The 24,175-nt window shown below is 42.8% G+C and overlaps 1 protein-coding gene and 1 long non-coding RNA gene across 10 annotated transcripts in view; one reads left to right on the forward strand and one right to left on the reverse strand.

Annotated features, from left to right (window-relative positions):
* The window catches only part of PLCE1 (phospholipase C epsilon 1), a 349,678-nt gene that overhangs the window by 114,263 nt on the left and 211,240 nt on the right, over positions 1–24,175 (forward strand). The gene's annotated exons all lie outside the window — the stretch shown is intronic.
* Positions 1,489–11,326, reverse strand: LOC144331210 (uncharacterized). The gene is made up of 3 exons (XR_013398180.1): positions 10,889–11,326; positions 6,521–6,658; positions 1,489–2,533 (listed from the first exon to the last, which is right to left on the reverse strand). It is a non-coding gene; the product is annotated as an uncharacterized LOC144331210 (long non-coding RNA).

Consider the following 24,175-nt stretch of genomic DNA (forward strand, 5'->3'; position numbering starts at 1 on the left):
CGAACTCTCGTGGAAGACAAGTAGTTGCAGAACAAAACGGAAGATTGCTGGCGATTCACCATTCCTTCCTTTTTTAACAAAAACTTCTTATTGTGTAAATTTTTAAACAAACAGAAATACAGAGAATAGTATAATGGCCCCCTATGCACCCATCACCTAGCTTCAACATTTATAAACATTGCCGATACTGTTTTATCAATCTCCCCCCAGGAGTATTTCCTCTCTACCTTGCTGAAGTATTTAAATCCTAGATTTTATATCACTTCATGCATAAATACTTCATGGTATATTTTTAATAAATAGAGACTTTATAAAAAAGGAATGCAATATTATCATACCTAAATAAATATTTCCAAATTACGATTTAATGACAAGCCTATATTCAGACTTCCCTGGTTGTCTTTAAAATGGCTTTTAATATTTGGTTTTTGGAACAGGAATCAGATGAGGTCCAAATATTACATTTGACTGATATTTCTTATGAATCTTTTCATCTCTAATAGATTATCTCTTTTTATTCTCTCTTTTATACACTCTTTACTTACTGAAGAATCTGTGGCGATGGACCTGTAAGACATTCAGCTTTCTTTGGAACACCTTGAGTTAGTGTTTGAGGCTTAATTCTTATGAGTACAATAAGCATAAAATTGTTAGGTAGTTCTGGAATGACCTATCTTGTATTCCTTCTGTTTTAGGATTCTCAGTCCTCCATAGCTGGTTCTAGGGAGCCGAGTGCAAGGCTGTGCAAGGGCAGCAAGGATTTTCTTTACTAATGGCATATTGAGAACACAGCACAAGCGAGGCCATGCCAGGCCATCTGGGAAATACAGGCAAAGTAGAAGTGCCTTTGCTTGGCTCCGAGGAGCTTATCACAAATTTGGAAGAAAGAAGATTGCCTGAAACTAACAGATTAACACAGGCAGCTCAGTGTTGGGAAGTCAAGTAAAGCTACACTTGGCTCCAACCCCAGCCTTGACTCTTAACAGCTGGGTGTTGGTGAGCAAGTCATTTTATATTTCTGAACCTAATTCCTCTTCTTTAAAATAGCAAGGAAAAACTCTGCCTACTTCAGGATTATATGAAAAGCAGGCAGCATGGGCCCTGGAGTTAGACTTTAAGCCCTGCTTCCTTCTGATATTAAGTACCTGCAGTCATGGGCTACTTTACTCCATGCCAGTCCTGTGCTCAGTACTTCATACACATTACCTCAGTTTAGGCCTCTCAGCAACCCTGTTTTACAGATCACAAAACTGAGGCTTAGAGAAGCAGTTTCTGTACATTTACCTACTTAGTGAATTAGGATTTAAATGCAGACAAAGTCGAAGCTCAAATGTTAAACTGCCAAGATATATTATTTCTCTCAAATACATATGTCAAGGTTCAATATTCTTGTTTATAAGGAGGGAGCTATCTTATCGACTTTATGGAATTATTATGGAAATTAAATAAGACAAAAGGTACTCAACAGATAACAAATGCACAAAAGTATTTGTTTTCATGGTTGTTATTATATCAATGGTTGAACAAGTCTGTAAAACATGAAATTGTACAGAACCATCTATAAACACAATAGGAATATGGAAAATGGAGACATTAACTTGCATTGAGGCACTTATGGTGAGAGCGGGGGCAGGGAGGATCCAGTGGGTCTTTGGTTATCACAAGAGATAAAAGCACATTCTAGGATGGGGGAGCAGCCCAAGCAGGGAGACTACATGAATGGGGTGTTAAAAATACCCTCTTTAAACTTCCTATTTGTCCAGTTAATGCCACTGAGGTTTTAATGGTCAGGGAGAACACACAGGTACACCCCTGGCGCCGTTAAGAAGACTGAGTGGGAAATTACAAAAAAAGGCTGTGATGAAGAGCCTGGTGCTCTGGTGGGTCTCAGCACAACCTCTGTTTGGTCCTATGGTCTCAGCAAGTTACCAAACTTCTTTGCATCTCGCTGTTTCTTTCTAGGTAAAATGGAGATCACAAAGGACTTAATGATATAGGCTATCTAGGGATGTTTGGGGAATTAGATGAAATAATATGGGGAAAGATAGTGCCGGAAAGACCCAGGGCAGAAACGAAGAGAAGTCAAGAACTTAAGTCCTTCCATTCCCACATCTATGTCACCTTCCCTGCTTCTATTGGGGTTGCAGTCTTCCCTACCCCTTCACCCTCCCTATCTCAGGGGTACCACAGAGTTAGGCTGCTAAAGTGACAAAGTGAAAATGTTCTCAGGGGCTCCCTGCTTTCTGCAGAAAGAGGATCCTGGGTAATACATGTGAGAATCAAGAGGAGAGAGGTTGGATGTGCTCATCTAGGCTGGCTACTTGCTTTTGCTCCCCAAATTTTCTTAAGAAGTTTATTCCCAATTTCTTGGAAAATTTAGAGGAGGGATATTTGGTGTAAAGCAATGACATCATTGGTCTTTGGGATGTTGATTGCATCTCTTTTGGGGAAAGAGAAAGCAGGGAAGGTGACGCAGAGGTGGGAATGGAAGAACTTCAGTTCTTGACTTCTCTTGGTTCTTCCATGGGTCTTCCTGCAGGTAAGAGAGATTTTCAAGTCACTAACACTTTGTTGTGAGTTAATTGTGTCTGCTCTTCCTCATACTGTGTGCAGACCACTATGGAAGATGGATGCAAACAGGAATGACCTGTTGTAAGACTGGTGAGCAATACCAGCTTGGGAGGGTATACAAGTTTCTGCAGGGGCCGCAGGGGAGGGTTCCCTGTCTGGAATTGGAGGCTCAGAAGGGGCTTCCTCCAGGAAGCATTTAGAGAAGGAGTGTGACTTAGCTGTAGTTACCACAAAGAGGGAACAGCATTTGCAGAAGCCTAGAAGTGAAAGAGAGGAGTGAGTCCACGATGGGTTGGGGACCCCTGTGGGGAGCTATTTCTGCAGATTCACAGGCCCCTTAGAGCTCTCCACAGAGGAAATATGGTCATTGTTTGTCAGAAGCCCTGCTGAGGCGGCATGAGGCTTATGAGGAAATGGGGCATGAGACAGCGAGGTGATAGAAGAGTACTTCCTAGCAGTCTCTCACCTGCGCACCTCACCCATGTGTGCACAGCACACAGCTCACCCCTTGGGGCTTCAGTGTTTTCATGAATGAAATGAGGACTAATGAAGTCCTTTCAGTTCCTCAGCTCTTTGGCTCTCTGAAAATATTTTTAAAGCTGAGGGAAAAAAAATCAAGTAATACTGAAAACAGATTTCAGTCCTTATTAGGTTGCAAAATGGAAACAGAGACAGAACCTGGTATTGAGAAAGAATTCAAAGAAGCATTTAAGAAGAGGCATCTTTGATATTGAGTAGATAAAGAATTTATGGCAATTTTAGTCTACACTGGGCTTGAGTTTCCAACAAACAAGAAATAAATCAAAGGAGAAACCTGAGGAAGAGGAGAAAACCCCCCCAGAAGCAAGTGGGCATTTGAAAACAAGTGACTCAGGTGACCTCCTGTCGGTGGGATGAGCTACTCAGTAAAGACAGGGCCTGTGGCTGGCGTGGGGAGACATGCCAGAGTGATGGTGGCAGCAGGTGTGAGTCAGAGAGGCTGAGCTCTCTGGAGGGGCTGGCTTGCCTTTGCCTGGAGGGAGATGGGGGCAAAGGTTGTGGGCACAGAAGGATGTTGCCCCCTGCTCTGTGTGGAGGCACTGAAGGGGTCTGGCCTGGAAGGCCATTTGTACAGCTGAGTGAATGCCACCTGGGCTGGGCAGAACTGGTATCTCTTGTGCGGTGGTGGGCATGTGATAGGAGACATGTACCCAGGACATGTACCCAGAGTTGCCTGGGGACCTCTGGGGCTATGGGTCAGAACCACTCGGAGGAGTGGGGCTGCAGACGGGCGGCTCTCTGCTCTGCCTGCTGAGAAGTCAGATTCGGACAGGGAAACTGAGACAGGGAGGCAAATGGGTTTTCTCTCCTTGGCATTATAACGTGAGCCAGATGCATTGAATCAGGCATCAGCATTGTCACATCGGTAGTGACAATAAGCATCTGTTCTATGCCAAGCATTAGGCTCTGCCCATTATCTACATTATTCCCAGACCTCACAACAACCTGTCTAGGGGGCATTGTTTTTAATCCCCATTTTACCCCATATTCCAGTGAGCCCGAGAAACATTGAGCCTTAAAACTAGTGCATTGCGGCCGGGCGCGGTGGCTCAAGCCTGTAATCCCAGCACTTTGGGAGGCCGAGACGGGTGGATCACGAGGTCAGGAGATCGAGACCATCCTGGCGAACACGGTGAAACCCCGTCTCTACTAAAAAATACAAAAAACTAGCCGGGCGAGGTGGCGGGCGCCTGTAGTCCCAGCTACTCGGGAGGCTGAGGCAGGAGAATGGCGTAAACCCGGGAGGCGGAGCTTGCAGTGAGCTGAGATCCGGCCACTGCACTCCAGCCTGGGCGACAGAGCCAGACTCCATCTCAAAAAAAAAAAAAAAAAAACTAGTGCATTGCAGAGATGGGGAACCACACCCAAGTGTACCTGTTTCTCTTACATGAGAGAGACATAGTCTAAGTTGTGTTTTCCAATCCCAAGCAGTTGTACCAATGCTGTACTCACAGTAATGTAAAACATAAGCAACATTGAGTATTATTGTTTTTAAGTTTTCACTTTAATAAATGTAAAAATGATACTTTTGTCCCCTTTTGCATTTTGTTGATAACTAGTGAAAGTGAACAACGTGTCTGCCATCTGCCTCCTGGGTGGATTATCTTCTTGGCTTTGCCCATTGCTAGGCAATTCACGTCATGTCACACGTGAGGACAATACGGTCCAGTGTGTTTGAGTGACCTGACCAAGGTCACACAGCTGCTTATCAGAGGGGCCTAGGCCAGAACTTGTGCCAGCGCCTCTTCCATGGCTATCCTGTCTGCATCCTCCATACCCCAGCCCTGGGCTGCACTCCCAGCTTCTCATCCTGGTGCCATGGCAGGTGGTATGAGAAGCCCACCCATTCCCAGGGGCTATCCAGCAGGAAGACACAATAGGACAGGCAGCTCTTTGACGAAAGCATCCCAATGTGAAATCCTTCTACAAAAAGCCCTGGAATCTCTTCTGATGAATAATAGGTAACCACTGAGGCATAGTTTAAAATAGTTTGGTTTGTTTTGAAATTTTTTAAAAATACAAAGGAGAAAAATGGTGGAGGAGGCAGATGGCATGTTTTAAAAGAGTTACTGCTGGAGATTTTAAAAGTCAATATAAAAACTAGCTAATAAACTGTCCATCACAATCTAAAGATAGATATACCTAAAATTTCACTGGAGCACTTGAGGATGAGAACAGCTGTTACTGTGAATCTACTGTTTATTAGGCACTGACTGTCAGGCATCATGCTGAGTTTCTGAGTATTCTCACTTATTCTTCACAACCACCTGATGAGACAGATACTGTTATTGTCATTATCACCATTTTACAGATAGGCAAACTGAGGCTTATTTTTACAAGTGGCAAAGCTGGGGCTTGAACCTTGGGCCTGACTCCAGTGTTTGTGCTATTAATTACTGATGCTACCAGACACTCTGAGGAAGCATCTAAGCCAGGGGAGTGGCAGCAGCCCTCTGACCTGCAAGAGAGCAATCCTTGTAAAAACAGATTATCCCAGCCACTTTGAATAATAGTTCTTGATCCAGAAAAAAGCACCCAAAAGACCACTTTTCAAGATCCTTCCCTTCTTTTAGATGAACATCAGTGCCATGTTTCAGTTTCAGTAATTGAGGCTCAAGAAATTGGCTGTACAAACCACCGTGGCACTTGTGTACCTATGTAACAAAACAGCATGCTCTGCACATGTACCCCAGAACTTAAAGTATAATAAAAAAAAAAAAGAAAGAAATTTGCCATAGGCGACTCTAAGTGTTGAGCTGAACTGACCCAAACTCAAGCATCTTGCCTCCTCCCAGGAGGGCTTCTATCCTTATCCGCACTGTGTGTTGTGCATGCACATGCACACACAATGCAACTCACACACCAAAACAGCTAAGAATAAAATGGGTTTGAATAACTCAAGCAAACAGTTGGTTGAAATTACAGACTCCAAGGCGAGTAGGCAGCAGGCCAGGACATTCTCATTTCATGTCTACCAATAAACTATCTCCTTTTTAAAGAGAAATGTCATTCTGATTTCAGCCATCCTTGCAGGAGGTTTTTCAGTGTAAATTCCTCTTGGCCTTCCTAAGTAAAAATGAAGAACAGCTGATCCTTGTCTTGTCCAATGTATGGTTTTCCCTGGAACTTTTATGAGCTGAGTGGGATGAGCAAGAGAGGAAGTGTTCTTTAAGAGAGTCAATGTGCTGCCACTCTCAGCTGCCTGGTGTTGCCTCTAGCAACTAAGATTTATTTTACAAACACGTATATGGTCCTTATTGTACAGCAGGCACTGCTCAAAGCAGTGTACAAATAGTAACATCCTCTTCACAACCCTATGAAGGGGAAAGTGAGGCAGAAAGGAGCTAATTAACTGGCCCAAAGTCACATCGCTAGAGTGGCAGGTGGGATCAGGGCTCAGGTAGCTTGCCTTTGGTGTGCATTACTCGTGGTTAATAGTGTTGCCAATTTCTTCTCACATAGAGTTGATTATCTTCATGCTTTTTTTCTCACGCAGAGGTTAAGCGTGAAGTTCACATATTCCATGACCCTGGGGAGAAAAAGAAACCTAACTACAATAAGCAATGGGAAATGAGTCAGAGCCTGTTGACTTTGATGATTGATTTTGTGAGAACGATTTGTCAAATGAATGAACAAATGAATGATGGCCTTTTGCAGCTTCTGTTTGCCACTTTGATATTCCATGATTTATTTCTTTTGATCTTCTAAGCCATCTAATTTAAATACCCACAAATTCAGATATTATGATTTTTCTTTTTTTTGAGACGGAGTCTTGCTCAGTCGCCCAGGCTGGAGTGCAGTGGCGCGATCTTGGCTCACTGCAAGTTCCACCTCCCAGGTTCACGCCATTCTCCTGCTTCAGCCTCCTGAGTAGCTGGGACTACAGGTGCCCGCCACCACACCTGGCTAATTATTTTGTATTTTTAGTAGAGATGGGGTTTCACCGTGTTAGCCAGGATGGTCTCAATCTCCTAACCTCATGATCTACCCGCCTCAGCCTCCCAAAGTGCTGGGATTACAGGCATGAGCCACCGCACCCAGCCCAGATATTACGATTTATATTTGGCCTCAGTCCCCTGTCTGTATCTGGCACAGTGGACTCAACTACAATTCACCTTTTGTGCATTTGACCTCTCACTCTAAAAATAAGGGCCAGATGAATGTTCATATTCCTTATAGAACAGATGATGGTTTTACTAGATGAGTGTGGTTTATACTTTAGAACAGCAGCTGCACATATGGAATGAAATTATTTGAGTAACCTATTTTCAAACCTTGACACATACATTTGGCTTAAAATTCAACATGCGCTTTCTTAAAAAGGAAGCAAATGTAAACAGTCTTCTCATACATTCTCCTGCACATCTGAATCCTATGTTTTATTTATTGGTTTCTCTTTTGAGTCTGGAATATAATCAGTTGGAAACGAGAAAGAAAGCCCCGTTCATTCACCTCTTTGTGATGCCATGAAAATGACAGAATGTTCGAGCTGATGAGGGCCCTGGAAATAATCAGAGGAGACCCTCTTATTTTATAGAAGGATTCTCAGGCCCAGAGAAGTGCAGTTTGCCTGGTTCCTCCAGTCAAAGGTGGTGAACATGGGCTTAGAACCAGGTTGCCTGACTCTAGGCCAACTGAGTTGGACAGTGTTGAGGTAAACTCTGAAAAGCTGGTGTTCAGGGGTTCTCCTGCCCACCACAGCTCCCCACCTGACCCCTCCAACCTCGGTCAACACCCAGATACCAGGGATCACCTGTCTGTTATCTCAGACCAGAGATATCTCTTCAAGCTTCAGGCCTGTATTCCCTTTGTGTATTAGGCACTTATCACCACTCATCCAAACAATACATTGACTGATAGCGCCTCCCCGTCTTCCTGATCATCTCTCCCAAACACACACTCACACAAAACACTTTTAAGGCACAGACCCGTTGTTCTCAAAAAGCAGTCTTGATTACCTTGTCCTTTTCTAAAATGTTGCCATTGTCCACTTCACTCACTCCCACTCTTGTATCCTAGTTTCGATGTTGGCACACGGAAAGCACTCAATAAATATGTCTTGAATGAATGAAAGTCTCCTCATTTCCTGCTAAAGAATTAATCTGCATTTCTTAGCTTGGTGGTCAAGGCCCTTTATCATCTGGCACTAATCTTTTCCCATTTTGCTCCCTTCCTCCCTTCTGTTCTCTGCTAATTAAACAACCGAATAGCTGTTTTTTAAGGTAAAAATGTATTGTGTACCAATAAACACTCAACTTATTGAGTGTTTATGTCAAGCCTTTTTTAACCTTTTTATGAGTGTTAACTCATTTAATTCACACAACAAACCTATAAGGTTGGTACTATCATTATTACCATTTTACAAATAAGGCAATTGAGCCACAGGTTAAGTTACCTCTCTGTGATCACACTTTTAAGACGAGGCAGAGCTGGGATTCAAACTCAGGAAGTGTGGCTTCACATCCCACGCATGTAGCCACTATGCCATGGCTAGCTTTCCTGTTGCTTTATTTTTAGTTAAAAACTTCAACGGTCTGGAAGTATATAAAAAGTAACGATTTTTCACCCACTTCAAAAAGAATTTAGATAATCAATGTGTGTTCTTCCAGATGGTTTTCTTATGTTAACTAGTATATTTACATAATTTTAAAACCAAAATTATACATACTACAACATGCCTTTTAAATTTACTATATTTTTGAGATCTTTCCATAAATATTGCTACGCATATCTCTTACATATATCACTGCCTCATTATTTTTCATTGTTCCCTAGTATACTCTTGTACGGATACACCCCATAATTTATTTTTTCAGTCCCTGTTGATGAACACTTCAGCTATTCCCAAGATTTTTCCCTTAGGAACAATGCTGGAGTGAGCATCTTTATATATCTATGTGTGTAATGCTAAATATTTCTGTAATTCAGATTCCTAGAAATGTGATTGCTGAGTCTGGGGGTATACACACTTAAAACTGTGATAGATACTGATAAATGGCCCCCTCAAAATGCTGTCCTCCCACAAATAATGTCTTGCAGTTTGCCAATTTATCCTCCCACAAATAGTGTCTTGCAGTTTGCCAATTTATCCTCCCACAAATAGTGTCTTGCAGTTTGCCAATTTATCCTCCCACAAATAGTGTCTTGCAGTTTGCCATGATTCCCTTTTCCTCTGCACACACATTCAGGAATTGAATGCTTCTGTCTTAACTGTTCCAGTCCTTTCCTCTCTGGGAGCTCATACTCTCTGCTTGTCTTGCCTTTATGCCTCTCTTTTTGCACAATGAATGTATTTTTTCTTCCCATGCTGCTCCATAATATCGAATCCTCCTTATTCACTCAGTGGTGCTCATGTTGTCTCTGTCTCTGTCTGTCTATCTCTCTCTCTCCCACACACCCCTTTCTCCTTCCCTCTCCCCTCTACCTCCTTGGTTATATAAAACCGTAGTGGTTTCTTTGATACAATATTCACAGCAAGGCGTCTCAGAGGCTACCTAGAGAAGAGTGAGTTCTGATTGTTCCTGGCAGTGGTGACGCTTTATGTGGTGCCAATTGGGTTGATATTTGTAGCGTCAGTATTCGGCTGTGTTGTTAAAGATGACCCCATTTTGTACCCATTATTTAGGGCACAGCAGCGAGCGTGATTAAGAAAGGAACAAAGAGTTTTAAAGGAAAGCAAAACTGGAGAAGAGCCTTTAAATGATGAAGGAGATGAGAAAAAGGAAGATAAAGGCAAGATGTTGCTGAACTCCTCCTTCATGCCACCCCCCTAGCTTGGTGCTTTACATACATTATTGCATTTAATCCCCCAGTGAGAACAGACTAAACAGATTAGAAATGGTCTGTCTAGAAGACAGGAGGAGGATGTGAACAAAGTTTCTAAAGTCATAAATAGTTCTAGTGTAAAACTACAAAGATACCCCTTGAAGTTACAGCAGAGTGAGTTTAGGACAAGAGAAAGGTAGTAAGTAGTACTTCCAAATGGGGCTAGTAAACAGTGGACTCTGTAGCCAGAAGTGTGAACAGATGGACAATTTAAATAGCTTTTAAAAAAGGTTTTAGACGACTGCATGGTAATTCATTGCTACTGGATTTCCAATTAGAGTTAGGATGCTTGGAGTCTTTAGCCATTCATATTGAGGTCAAGGAGTCTAACGGTATGTACAGCCCTGTAGTCCATGAAGGCATCTGGGGGAGCAGAAGAGATGACATTCGGGGCTTCCATGATCCCTCTTTAAACCAGAATCTCTCTACTTCTTATCTGTTGAAAGTTCTGGGCTGCTACATGAGATTTCCTTTGTGAGGGACAAAAAAAAAATTGTTATTTTTTTTTAAAGTCTACAAACCATTGCATTAGTTGTTTGACTCCACTATTGGAGACAAGCGCTGGGCTGGATGGACTGTAGATCTAACCGACGGAAGGAAATTTCACTCACAGACCAAGGCTCCACCATTGCTTCTCTCAATTCCATAGTACAAGCGAGAGTCTGACAGCCTTGTAGCTCAGCCCTGACCTCAGTGGGGTAAGGACTCAGTGAGGTGAGAGAAGGCAAGGGCAGCAGCAAGAACTGCTCCTGTTTGTGAAAGAACATCCCAGTCCATTGGTAAGGCCTCCTGGCCCCATTCCACCCTATCACAAGCAAGGTGGGAGCTCCCCTGCAGCCAGTGCCCCCAGGTGCCTTGCCTACTGTGTGCCTTTGAAGGAAGAGTCAGGGAGGCCAGGAGCCTCAGCCTCTGCTCTGGCTCACAGGTTCTGTGCTGTCACCGAGGTACTTACTTCACCCCTACTCTTGCCTGGTCTTTCCTTTGAGCTTTGATTCAGAAGACAGTGGTTGAAGTCTCTGCTTACCTAACATTTTGCAGCCGTAAGATTCTCTAGCACTCTCAACCTCTTTCTAACCCATGTCTCATCTGTGTTTCTGTAACAACTCCTACTAATCAGGCTGTTAGGAGGACTGACTGAGATAATGCAAGCTAAACACTTTTCAGGGTGCCTGCTGCGTGGTAAAGCCTCAGTAAATGGTAGTATTGGTGGTGGTAGTTGGGTCATTTTTATACCCCCTCTACCCCTTGCTTCCCTGCTGATATCCTGGTTCCTAACCCTGTGACTTGGAGGGACTTGGGCTTCTGCCATGATACCTGCTTCTGAGCCAGTAATCCCTGACCCTGACATCTTCCTGCTGCCTTCCAGTCCCACGGCTCACTCATCAATACTGATTTTCTGTCCCTGATTGTACCTGCAGTGACATCACAAAGCACAATACATTATACACAATGATACCCAGTAACAGCCCTCTTTGTATGTTACTGCATTTAGAAAAGTACTGTGTCTTTTAAGAGCACTTCACATATGTCATTTCATATTTGATAGTCTTCCTTTTCTGCAATCGAAATGTAGAAATATCAATGATTTGTCCTAAGGTGCAGGCTTGCTAGTGGCCTAAGGTGCGGGCTTGCTAGTGGTATAGACAGGCAGAAACCTAGGTCCTCTGAATCCCAACTTCTTGTTACCATTTCCTGCCATCCTTTGAGTTTATGTATTTAGATATATTGGCCTTTGCTTTGATTTATATAAACTTGTAGGTTTCCCTGTGAATCTGGGAGCAGGATGAAGGTAAGAGTTTAACTTCTGCTTTGCAGTTATAGTGTAGTCAGCTGCTAAAACGTAAGAATACTATCTAGGTGTTAATGAAAAAAATATTATGTGTTAATGAAAAAAATATTATTTTTGACCATTTTTGTTTCAAAATGTTCTGGACTTATCTCAATAAACAGCTGTTAAGATGTTTATCAAATTTATTGCATTCCCCAAAATCTAAATACCTGAGATAAAGAGAAAATGGGACCCACTTGAGGTTAGGAGTTTGAGACCAGCCTGGCCAACATGGTAAAACCCCATCTTTACTAAAAATACAAAAATTAGCCAGGCATGGTGGCACGCACCTATTGTTCCAGCTACTTGGGAGGCTGAGGCAGGAGAATTGCTTGAACCTGGGAGGCAGAGGTTACAGTGAGCCAAGATTGTGCCACTGTACTCCAGCCTGGGTGACAGAGCAAGACTCTGTCTCAAAGGAGAAAATATGGCCAAAAAATTAAGTTAAATAAAGCTAAACTGCCTTAATAAACAGAAAATGGCATAGGCTTGTAAGAAAGGTATTCTACATAAAATATTTTGCCTCTGCAACCAGCAAATTAAAGACGTAGCAGTTTTGTCTCTCTGTGCCAAAAATCACAAGAACTTTTATTCTTGTTCTCATGATCCACTGCAATGTTCTCTATTCAGAAAGCTCTGGGATGGTTTTTTTTTTTTTTTAATTTTTTTAATTTTTTTCTGGCTCTTTTGATGTTCCTCAGACAAAGACTCTTGAGGTTGCAGATTTGATATATGTTTTTACCAGTGCAGAGATGGGGTTCAGGGGGACATTCCACATGGGCTTTGATGTTAGAATCCTTTGGCAAATCCTGTTTGCCTTTCAAAATGATATCAGAATGATAGACCTTTTCCTTTTTCTCTTTTTTTTTTTTTTTGAGATGGAGTCTCACTCTGTTGCCCAGGCTGGAGTGCAGTGGTGCAATCTCGGCTCACTGCAAGCTCCGCTTCCTGAGTTCACGGCGTTCTCCTGCCTCAGCCTTCTGAGTAGCTGGGACTACAGGCACGCGGCCGAATTTCTTGTATTTTCAGTAGAGACGGGGTTTCACCAAGTTGGCCAGGATGGTCTCGATCTCCTGACCTCGTGATCCACCTGCCTCAGCCTCCCAAAGTGCTGGGATTACAGGCATGAGCCACCGCGTCCGGCCAAGGATAGACCTTTTCTAAGGGTTGTCAAGGAAATAACCTCATGCGCAGAAAAAGTTTTATGCACAAATATGTGTATCATAACAGCTTTACAATAGTGAAAACCTGGAAACAAATTAACAGTAATAAGAGAATGGTTACTTACACTGTTGTTAAATCATGAGGAGGAATCTCACATAGAATTAAAAGTGAGGTCTAAATAACTTTGCAGTAATACAGAGAAAAGCTTGGTTAATACATTATGTAGAAAAAGATTATAAATTGTGTGTTATATGACATCACAACTATGGAAAACTACACAGTGGTAGTGATATCACAGGTGATCTTTTGCTTTTCTTTATTTTCCAGTTCTTCTGTAATGAGCATGAATTTTGAAAATTGGAATGGGAAAAGGGTGTTTTACTGAAAACAGAAGCATCATCCTTCTCTGTTGGTAATTTTCAGCTTGATTTGGTTTGTAGTGCTGCAGAAAGTGCTTTTGATTTCTCTGGAACAGTGTTTCTCAGCCTCAGCTAGTTGTGGGAGCAGCCCTGTGCACTGGACAATGTTTAGCAGCATCATTGGCCTCAACGCACAAGATGCCTGTAGCATGCATGCCCTCAGTTGTGACAGCCAAAAATATCTCCACACATTGCCAAATGTCCCCGGTGTGGGTGGTCGTGATAAAATAATGTCTGGTTGAGAAGTGCTGTAGAATCATGCGCTGATACATCCCAAATACCCACTCTCTGGGAGACCCAGCAAGAGGTGGTAGTGGGTATTCAGTTGTACACAGTAATGGAGTATGTAGAAATCTAGAAATTCATCCACTCATTCATGAGACATTTGTTTTCCAGAAAGGTGTCTGGCATGAGAAAATTGCGGCAATAGGAAGCAGGGTTCCTTCCAGCTGCAGGGTGGGATTCAGTGGGAGGAATTCAGCCCCTTGCAGGCAGAGGTAGAGTGAAGAAAGGGCCTGGCAAGAAACAAGGCTCATTAGCACTGAGACACCAGCAGTTTTGGTCACAAAAGGAGGTGGAAGCCAAATTCCCAGCCTGAGATGGGAATGAAAGCAGAAATGCAGTTGACTAGACATTGTGGAGCCTGCACCAGAGAACTAAAGCTCCTTAAATTCCTCCTGACAGGGAACAGGATTGTCCTCAGAGCCTAGGGCAGCCCTCAGCTTGCTGGTGGAAGGAATGGGGTCTTGGATAAGGAATTGGAAGAGTGGGTGGCTAGAGAGCCCCTGCAAAGCACTGCCCACTCAGTAGTGATACTGTGAAGGGCCGTGGGTCTAGACTGAGACATTTATACTTGGTTCTGGAAGAGAGGAAAGAAACCAAACCAGTTTTCCTATAGGAAAGATCTCTAGAAGTAGATCAAAGAATGTACACTTTTTGAATTTTGATGGATAGTACTCAGTTGCCTTTCTAAATGCCAGTATAATGATCAATGGATTGGGTATAATTTTGGCATTTTATAGTGCTTGAATAATAAGTTTATTATTTTAAATGTTTGCAGTGCTGCGGAAGGTTTATAAAGGTTTATGGCTGTTGCAGTTTTGCTTTCATGACCTGTTGTTGATCGTATCTTTGATTTATGTGAGGCCTAGACAGGAACAGAATCCCTAATCATGAAATTTTTCCTATGGGAAAATATATCTTGCTTTATGACAATCTACTTTATGACGTGCTTTCCAGAAATAATGTGTGGCAAAATGTAGAGGTCATCTATAAAGTTTGTGTTTGTTTTATCTGTTGTGAATTTCCATGATTTTTGTCCCCCTTTGATGGCTAATTTATTTTCCATCCTCTATTAGAGATATATATTTAATAAAATTTAAAATGTTCTTTTTTTAAAATGCATGAAGCACAAGGAAGGTGAATGGGTGATTAATAAGATAGTGATTCAGATTGAATATTAAATGTATCTCATTTCATGAAATAAATGCATTCAGTTAGGTTGAATGATATGAAATTTTCATTTTTCTAGGTCAAAAACAGTCAAGTATCAGCAATTTTATATGGCTCAGTGTAATAGTAATGTTGGCTATAAAGAAAATTTTTGTGAAATGAATATTCTGTTTTTTATTGCTTTCTTAAAAATTCTGAGGTTCATTTCCCTGAAGACAGAGTTGAAAACTTTGGCTGTGTATCATTCTGGGCATGGCTGGAATTCAACAAATTATTCTTGCTTTGAACGATTGTTTCCATTGGAACAAGAGTTCCCAACGAACCCTGGCTGCTCATAGAATCACTGGGGAAACTTTAAAAGATATAATCCATGGCTCCAAACAGATAAATCAGTACATTGGATATGGTATGCAGTGGGGCAGGGCTCAGGCCTCAGTATTTTTTTGTTCCCCAGGTGACTCTAAGGTGCAGCCAGTTTGAGAACCACTGCACTAGCATTTCATTTTAAGGAGTCTCAATGGAGCTTTTGTATACCTTAGAAAAACACAATGCCTTTGTTCCTCACCTACTTCTCTATCTTGCTTTGGACCAATAAGGTCCTAAAGATGAAACGTGAAAAAAATATATTTAACTTGATCAACCCCGTGCTTTGGTTTTCATTCAACAGAACATTTCTTGGCTAGCTACTATGTGCCTGGTCCTAGGGCTAGGGATTTTGATGAAACAGATGAATGCTGAGTTAAAGAAGAATTTTGCCTCTTAAAAAAGCCAGAAGTTTATATGAAATGTCCCAAACAGGCAAATCTATAGCGATAGAAGGTACATTCATGGTGGTTGCCTAGGGCTAGTGAGGATGGGAAAATAGGGAGTGACTTTAAACAGGTATGAGACTTACCTTGGAGGTGAAAAAAGGGCCTAAAATTGATTGTGGTGTAACTATATTAAAAACTATTGACTCGTATACTTTAAATGAGTGAATTGTATGGAATGTGAATTATATCTCAATAAAGGTGCTGTTTAAAAGAAAAAAAAAGCCAAGGGTTCCTTTCGGCACGAGGACTTCACACTGAATAAGTAAATTAGGAACAGCAGAGAGGAAACTCAGTACTGTACACCCATTCCTTTCAAAACTAATAGACAATAAAATGGGGACAATAACTGAGGGCAAAATAAAGTAAATCCTGGTTGGAGATGTTTAATTATCACCTGTATTCCAAATAGCACCTGAGTGTTCAGAGGGTGGATGGGCTGGGAGCCGTCGGTGAGAGAAAGACAAGAACTTTCATAGAACTTACTGTGTGCCAGGCACTATGCTAAGTGCTTTGCATGTATTCATTCATTCAGTTATCACACAGCTATCCCCGTTTTACTATTTTGAAATGGAAGCACAGAGAAGTAACTGCCCTAAGGTCATATAGTAGTTAAGCAGTGACATTAAGACTGCCTTAAAGAGTGGAAGTATTCTAACAGCAATGCGACAGTGTGGGAATGGGAGTGGCAGTGGGCAGGGAAGCTTGGGCTTGTTGAGGGGATGGATAGTTGTCACAATGTGTTCAACTAGGGTAATAATGGAGGAGGGGGTAGAAGGGTGGACAGTGAGGGGTTACTGAGGAACTCCCTTGACCATGCTAAGGAAACAAAATGCAGCAGATGGGCATCGTTGAAGATAATTGAATCAAAGCAAGGCTTAAGAAGACCAAGTTCAGTTTTCTAAATGCACAGATATATGCATGTCTGAATGAGTGTCTCTCTGGGTCTGTTCCCTGGGTCTCACTATGACCTGGGCTCTGGGAAGAAGTTAGTAAAAGAGAAGTCACAGGGACCTAGGGAAATTGAAAAGCCTCCATAGGACCTGCCTTAGAACCTTACATTCTTTGAATGGTTGCGAAGTCGCAGCCCAAGGCGACTAGCCCAAAATGCTCAGAACATTTGGCATCAAACCTAGACTAGAAGGTAAACCTCTAGAGGGGAAGGAAAAGTCTATTGTCCCCTAACCTCCTCACTTCCCCCAAAGTGAAGCAAATTGGGCTCCCCAGCTTTTCTTTTCCTTCTCAGTGAGACAGATGAGCACAGACAATAACTGTGCAGGGGCAGAGGAGGAGGGAGGGACATTGGAGACTGTGTCCACCCAGGCTTTCAGGCTAACAGTCTGATCTCTAAGCCAAATGCTGCACTTCAGAGCCAGCAACTTTTCGTCCCCACGAATACATTCTCCTTGACCTTTCCACGTTTGCTTTGTCCTCTCAGGGCTCAGTTCATTCATGAAGATTTTTCCAAGATCTGTCCCTGTTCTAACTTCCTTTTATGCTTGGATTTTTATACCAAGCCTCATAGCACCTCCCATGTAGGTAGCGTTTCCTACTATTATAATCTCCACATTACCCCCAAATAATCAAGAGTTCACAGTATAGCTGTTCTTTTCTTATTGTGTTGTGCCCTAGACCTCACAATAGGTTAATCCTCTTATGCCCTATGTTTTTTTTGTTGTTGTTGTTCTTGCACGATTCTAGGTGCCAGTAGCCATTCATGTCCCAAAGAAGTCAGCCTGTTCGCAGTGCCTCTGGCTTCCTCTTGACTCCTGGAGTCCCAGCTGCCTGAATCTCTCTCTTCTCACTTATTATTTCCTGCCTCGTGTTAACTTTCCCTCTTACCTGCCTGCCTTCCAGCCATCCTTGGTCATGTGAGAGACACTCAATGAAACAGGAATGAGTCACAGATTAATCAGCAAGCACTTTATAGGGCCATGATGCAGGGTGATAACTGGTCTGATGACAGACACTGGGGAGAACAGCGGGCATCTCCGGGACATACTCATCTTTGGGACTTGCTCATCTCTGACCTGCTGCCCTTGATCCTTCCTCCTGCTCCTTCTTCTCTCCATCCTTTGTGTCAAAATTCTATCTTTCTGTCTTTCTGTGATTCTGTCCTCATCGCCTTCCTCTCCTGCCACAGATACCCCTGAGTTCCTTAACTACTCACAATTTAGATCTCATTTATCCTTTTATTTGCTCTATCTATAGAACTTGGCTTTTCTTGTTTTCTGTGTCTTGTGTCTGAATATAATAATGATGTTTAACATTCTGTGCATGGCCTCTGACTGATTTTGGAAATGGGGAAAGGATCCATGGCATTGGTAGGAAAAAGTTGCCAAGTCTGCCTTAAGAATTTAGGAATGGCAGGGTGTGGTGGCTCACGCCTGTAATCCCAGCACTTTGGGAGGCTGAGGCACGTGGATCACCTGAGGTTAGGAGTTCAAGACCAGCCTGGCCAACATGGTGAAACCCCATATCTACTAAAAATACAAAAATTAGCTGGGAGTGGCGGCAGGTCCCTGTAGTCCCAGCTACTCAGGAGGCTGAGGCAGGAGAATTGCTTAAACCTGGGAGGCAGAGGTTGCCGTGAGCCAAGATCGCACCACTGCACTCCAGCCTGGGCGACAGAGTGAGACTCTGTCTCAAAAAAAAAAAAAAAAATTAAGAAAATTTGCAGGGTAAAACATAAAAGAGCTGATGATGAAACCTGTTGGGTGAACTGATGAAACCCCAAATTTACCCAGCCAGTAATGGCCATGCCCTTCACCTTCCAAAAGAAGTGCATTTGCTTCTCCCTGGCCTCATGTTAAAGAATTGAAAAGGAGCAATTTGGAGAGAGGGCAATAAAAGAAAAGACAAAGAGCTTCTGCTATTATTCCTACATCTCTGACTTCCCACAGCCTGTTTTTCAGCTGTTCCCTGTCCACTCCCAGGACCTCTGCCTCCTGTCTTATAGTGTATCATGATCTCCACTGAATAATAGATAAGCAAGGTTGAGTCGTCTGATATGTTCATCCCTGGATGTGGACTTTCTCCTCCAGTCATGAGCACAACAAATAGAGCTCTCTTCCTCTCTCTTTCACTCTCATGAAGTGAATGGCTAAGCAAGGTTGGGACTCTTGTGATGAGACCAGAAGATCTTGAGAAGAGTATGAGGAACGAGCTTCCCAGTGAATAAAAGGTGACAAGACTTTTGGGCCATGAGTGACAGAACCCTCCAGCTGAATCCTCATTTGCTGCTGAAAAGGTACCTTATTCAAAGTAGCTACAGAAGTGATTTAAACAGAGATGTGGCCCCCGCAAAAGCCCTTTTCTTCCAGCTCAGCATCACATTCACTGTCTTCTTTGGCTCCTACCAGCTCTGCTGGGAGTGAGACTCAATGACCTTTCCCTTCCCTGTAGCCTACCCAGCCCACAGATTCTTGCCAAACACTTGTTGCACTGATTTCATTTGTCCCCTGTCTTTGACATTACTGGCAATGTCCAGTATATGCAGATGCCAAAGACCAGCTAAAATCAGTTCAAGGAATATTTCAGGAGTTCCACCTGTATACAATACAATATACAATGAATCACTAGATCATGGTGGGTACAAAAGAGAGAAAATCCTTGGAACACCCATAAGCAGTTGATCCCAGTGGGTTGGTTATAGCTGTAGTTAGTATATACATTGCTGTTGACACTGCCTTTAATTATGTGTAGTCACATCTGCATTGTGTCCTTTATGAGGTCTTAGAAAATAATGAATGCACCCAATTGTTTAGGGCTCCCACATAGTGAAGGACAACATTATTTCAAATTACTGCAAGAAGTCCAGGGTATCTGGAGACAGGGAAAGCTCTTAAGTCTACTTTTTGTACAATAGAGCTTCATACCATTATTCTATATATAATCTTTTCACCAAAACACTGTCGCCTGATTGTTTCAACAAAAGACCTCTTTGTTTTGATAGCCAAGAAAAACCTTAAGCTCAGTAGAGACATGAGAACAAGCTTTTCAAATTACAAAATGTAAGTGCTAAAACCATATTTTTAGAATGTAAATTGGAAGATTTTTTTTTAAAGTTTTGTTAACTTTAAAAGAAGTTACAGTTTTTTTAAACTCAAGTTTTTAACCTAAGTTTTTTTTAAGTTTTAAAATTTTGATTAATTTAGCATTTTTTTCTTTTTTCTTTTTTAATGATTTCCATGGAGTTCTTTGACATGCAGCTCAGGGTGACCATATCTTTCTTATCTGACTATAGGGTAGGCCCAGGTAAGCTGGAAGGTGATAAGTTTCCCATACTCCTGAGCCCCCTGAAAGTCAAATATATTGTGTTAGATGCTCAACGTCTCAGGATAATCCTAGCCCTGAACGTAGGCTGATACAGTTTGGCTCTGTGTCCCCACCCAAATCTTATCCTGTAGCTCCCATAATTCCCATGTGTTGTGGGAGGGACCCAGTGAGAGATGACTGAATCATGGGGGCAGGTCTTTCTTCTGCTGTTCTCATGAGAGTGAATGGGTCTCATAAGATTTGATGGTTTTAAAAATGGGAGTTTCTCTGCACAAGCTCTCTCTTTGCCTGCTGCCATCCATATATGATGTGACTTGCTCCTCCTTGCCTTCTGCCATGATTGTGAGGCCTCCCCAGTCATGTGGAACTGTAAGTCCAATAAACCTCTTTCTTTCGCAAATTGCCCAGTGTTGGGTATGTCTTTATTAGCACCCTGAAAACGCACTAATACATATGCTCTGCTACACACACATAGCTGAGAGTCTCTATAACAGGACAGAGGTAGTCCATCTGGGGATAGATTGAAAGTCCCTGAGTCATCCTATGAACTTGAGTGCAATTTTAATGCCATGACCTGTCCATTTTTTTGTAACCTCTTTGAAGGCTTACCTTTCCAGTGCTATCTTACAAAAGTGGAGAGAAAGGTGACATTTCCTATAAGATGTTCCATCTCTTTTCAGATCTATACCTCCAACTAGACAGCATAAGTCCTAAGTCCTCACCCACCCTGTGGGATGCTTCTGAAAGTTGTTACTTACCTTGTGAGTACAAATGAAGTAGATGTTCTCTCTCCTATTCCAGGCTGGTAGGTAATGTGTACTTTGTCCTTTCTCATTGGTTTTTGTTAATAAAAGGAAACTACCAAGCTATAAGAAATCTTAGAAGTCATCATCTTGGTTCCATTGGTGCCTTAAGAGAAGAGGCTGTGTCTTGTTTGAGGTTACAGCTTCAATACTTAGCACAATACCTCTGGAAGGCAATGGACGTCCTCAGGCATAGGAGATACAACCCTCCAGCTTGTATGCATGTCCATACAGCTTGCATAGGTAGTTTGCTTAGGAAATGTTTGTGAACAGAAATGGTTCTGGCCTAGAATTGCATCTACTTATAAGGACTCAAAAGGTTCCTGTTTGTCTCCCCAAACTCACTGCTCAATCTCTTAGCTTCACCTATATGGAAACTGTTTTGCACACACTGTTCCCTTTGCTTAGAACATTTCCCCCTCTCTTACCCTTCCTCAACCTTGCCCTAGCTGACTCTTACTGTCTTTAGGTTGTGTCTTAGATGTTACCTCCTAGAAGAACTTTCCATGGCCTCCTAAGACCCTCCTCTGTGTATCTGAAACACTGTATGCCCACACCACTGTAGAATTTTATGCTGTAATAACATTGCCCATTATCTTGCTTACCTTCCCTGATGCTCAGTAACTTTCTTAAAGACAACAAGCTGTTTTATTCATTATTTTATCTCTGGCTACTGGCAACCTATTTTGCACAAAATAGACATTCAGTAAATATTTGTTGACTGAATGAATGAATGAACAAAGTCCAAACAAGGAATATATTCTTAGGCATAGATGGCTTATCTTTCAGAAATTAAAGTGCAGCTACTTTGTGTCTGCATTGAATGCCAGTCCAAGCTTCTCGGAGGATTCCTCTGGATAGGCACCCCAGTGTGGGGCCTAGCTGTTGCTTAGGGCCTCCCAGGGCTGGCCTTTCCCTGGGTGTAGGGCCCAGGATTTTTCCCACTAGGCTGGGCTTTCCTACTATTATCTACTGTTACTCAACTCCTCCATCCTGTCTGGGAGACTCAACAATTCTTCTTTCAGGCTTCATGTCCTCCTGACCTGCCTAAACTTGATGACAACTCTAGCTCCTGGGAATCTGGTGATCTGTATTCACCCACCACTACCTATTTCACTTGCTCTGCCTCAGGTGTGTTCACTAACAGGTTGTTGAGTATGGCTCTACCCTTGGATGAAACTTGAAGGTCTGTACTGCTTGTCTTAAACAGCTTTCATTCTTATTGGTAGGCATGAGGCTCTGCAGCTGCTCAATTAATCAGGACCAGAAGCCAACTTATGTTGGGTCCTGTCTCTGAGAGTAAGTCCACATTGGCTCAACTACTGAGTTCGTGATCCTTGGGGGATTTGGGGAGGAATGTCCCTAACTCCTCTCTGGTGGTCATTCACTTGGGTCCCCTTGGAAGAGAAACCTTTAAAAATTAAATCACTGAAGTTTTCCAGTGGAAGAAATACAATGCATTCAATAAGGATAAATAACTGTCTGCTAATAATTAGAGGAGGATCTCTGCTTGCAGACCCTACTAATTCACACTCTGTCCTCATTCTCATCCCCTCCCTTTGCCCATGGAAGTGATGCTCAAAGGATCAAGATCAAAAGGCAGTGGAAAGAAATGAAGGATGCAGGAGAAAGATGGACATTGGGAATAAAGGGAAGAGACAGAGGGATGGTGAGGAAGGTAGGAAGATCAGGACAGAGCAAGAAACAACAGGACGAGATTCAAAAGAAAGCAACATGGGGAATATGCAAGTGGTGAGGGCTGAGAAATTTTAATAATGAAGAAACCATAGGGACCAAGAGGAAATTGAAGAAAGCTCCTGGAGCAACCTAGAGAGACAGAAGAGAGCAGAGAAGTGAGTGAAAGGAATAAACCTGGGATGAGAGAGAGGATCTGCACTGTAACTCTGATATTGACCAAGAGGATTGACAACCTCACTTTTGTTAAATGCCACATACATGCCAAGCGCTGTGCTGAGGCTTCGCATTTATTATAGCATAGTGGGCTCACTACCCCAGAATGGAATCCAGAGTTGGGCTGTTTATGGAGCTGTGCACCAGAAAACACTTAGATGTCTACACATAAGTTCACATTCAGGAGACTAGGAGAGGGTTGTTCTCTCCACCTCCAGTCTCAGCCCAGGAGGGCAGAGCCTGGCCAGCCACAGAGCCCAGTCCAGGTACTTCAACAAGGAGAGCTGAGTGGAAGAACAGAAGCGAACTTATCCCTGAGCATAGGAGGGACTCCATCACCTTCAGAATGCTAGCAAATAGTTAGGAGGGGTGAAGGTGGATGGTGGTGGCTTTTGGGGGTAGGAAGTTACCTGAGGTCCTCAGGCCAGCAGGCACGGCCTTGGAGATCTAAAGATTCAGGTATTAATGCTATTATGACCATTTGGGTATTCAGGGCTGGTGAAACTAGAAACAGAACTCACAGATTTCTTATCCCTTTGAATTCTTGTTTATAACAACGCTATTATATCTCCATTAAAGAAACACTAGTTACTTCCCCCATGCTACTGGATGGTGGCACTAAGTACAACATGATCAGTGTGACACAAAGACCATACTCTTTCCACTCTACCCTAAGGCATCTCATTAGAGATGGCATCTCTGCTGTCCCATCTCTGCTATCCCATTTCTGGTTGTCAGAGCAATATGTTCTGGGAGGTCAGCCTCAGCCTCAGGCCATCTTTAGGCAGACAGGAAGTTAAGAGAAGGGAGATGCAGTGCTGGTCCAGAAGCAATGACCAAGGCAGAAAGGGGCCTGGGGAGCCGTGAAGATAGAGGCCACACTGGACATTTCCAGCTGGGCAGAGAGAGGAAGGCTGGAAACCAGGAAAAGATGAGCAGGAGTTCAGCCAGTGAAGGCTTGGGGCACAGGAAGCAAAAAGCCTGGTCCTATAGGTTGGCATTGGTCCCCTCCACCTGTTGGGGACATGCAGAAGCCTGGAGCCACAAGACGTCAGGAACTTTCCATCCCTTTCAGCTTCACACATGCACAGCTTAGTGAGAACATTACCCTTGATCCTCTGAGCCAGGGATCACAGTCTATGGGATTTGTGAAAATTTGGTTTTGTCTTTCAGGGAATTTGTCCCCATGTGATTCATTAATTGACCCATTGCTCCTTAGAGCTGCAAGGAGCCTGGTAGTTCAGGCCATTAAGTCCCTTCTGTAGGCCTAATTCATGGCCTGACATCACAATCCTAACAACATAATCCATTTGTCCTGATTTGATTTTTTCTTTTCGAGAGGCTCCCTTGGCAGCCAGGATTTCTCATTATGATATGATTCATCCATATGGTAATTACCATTAGAATTAGTATCTCCAATGTGATTCATCTTTGGAAATATTAAGCTGGAAGCATCACTTACAGAAAGGCCTGTTCCATTTACAGCCATGGGGAATTTCTGCAGAGATGCTCCTTCATCCAGCTAGCATTTGTTGACTTTTGCCCCGTACTGGATTCTGAACTAGGGTCCTTGAG

The sequence above is a fragment of the Macaca mulatta genome, chromosome 9 (genome assembly GCF_049350105.2).
Source record: "Macaca mulatta isolate MMU2019108-1 chromosome 9, T2T-MMU8v2.0, whole genome shotgun sequence".
In the NCBI taxonomy this organism is placed as follows: domain Eukaryota; kingdom Metazoa; phylum Chordata; class Mammalia; order Primates; family Cercopithecidae; genus Macaca; species Macaca mulatta.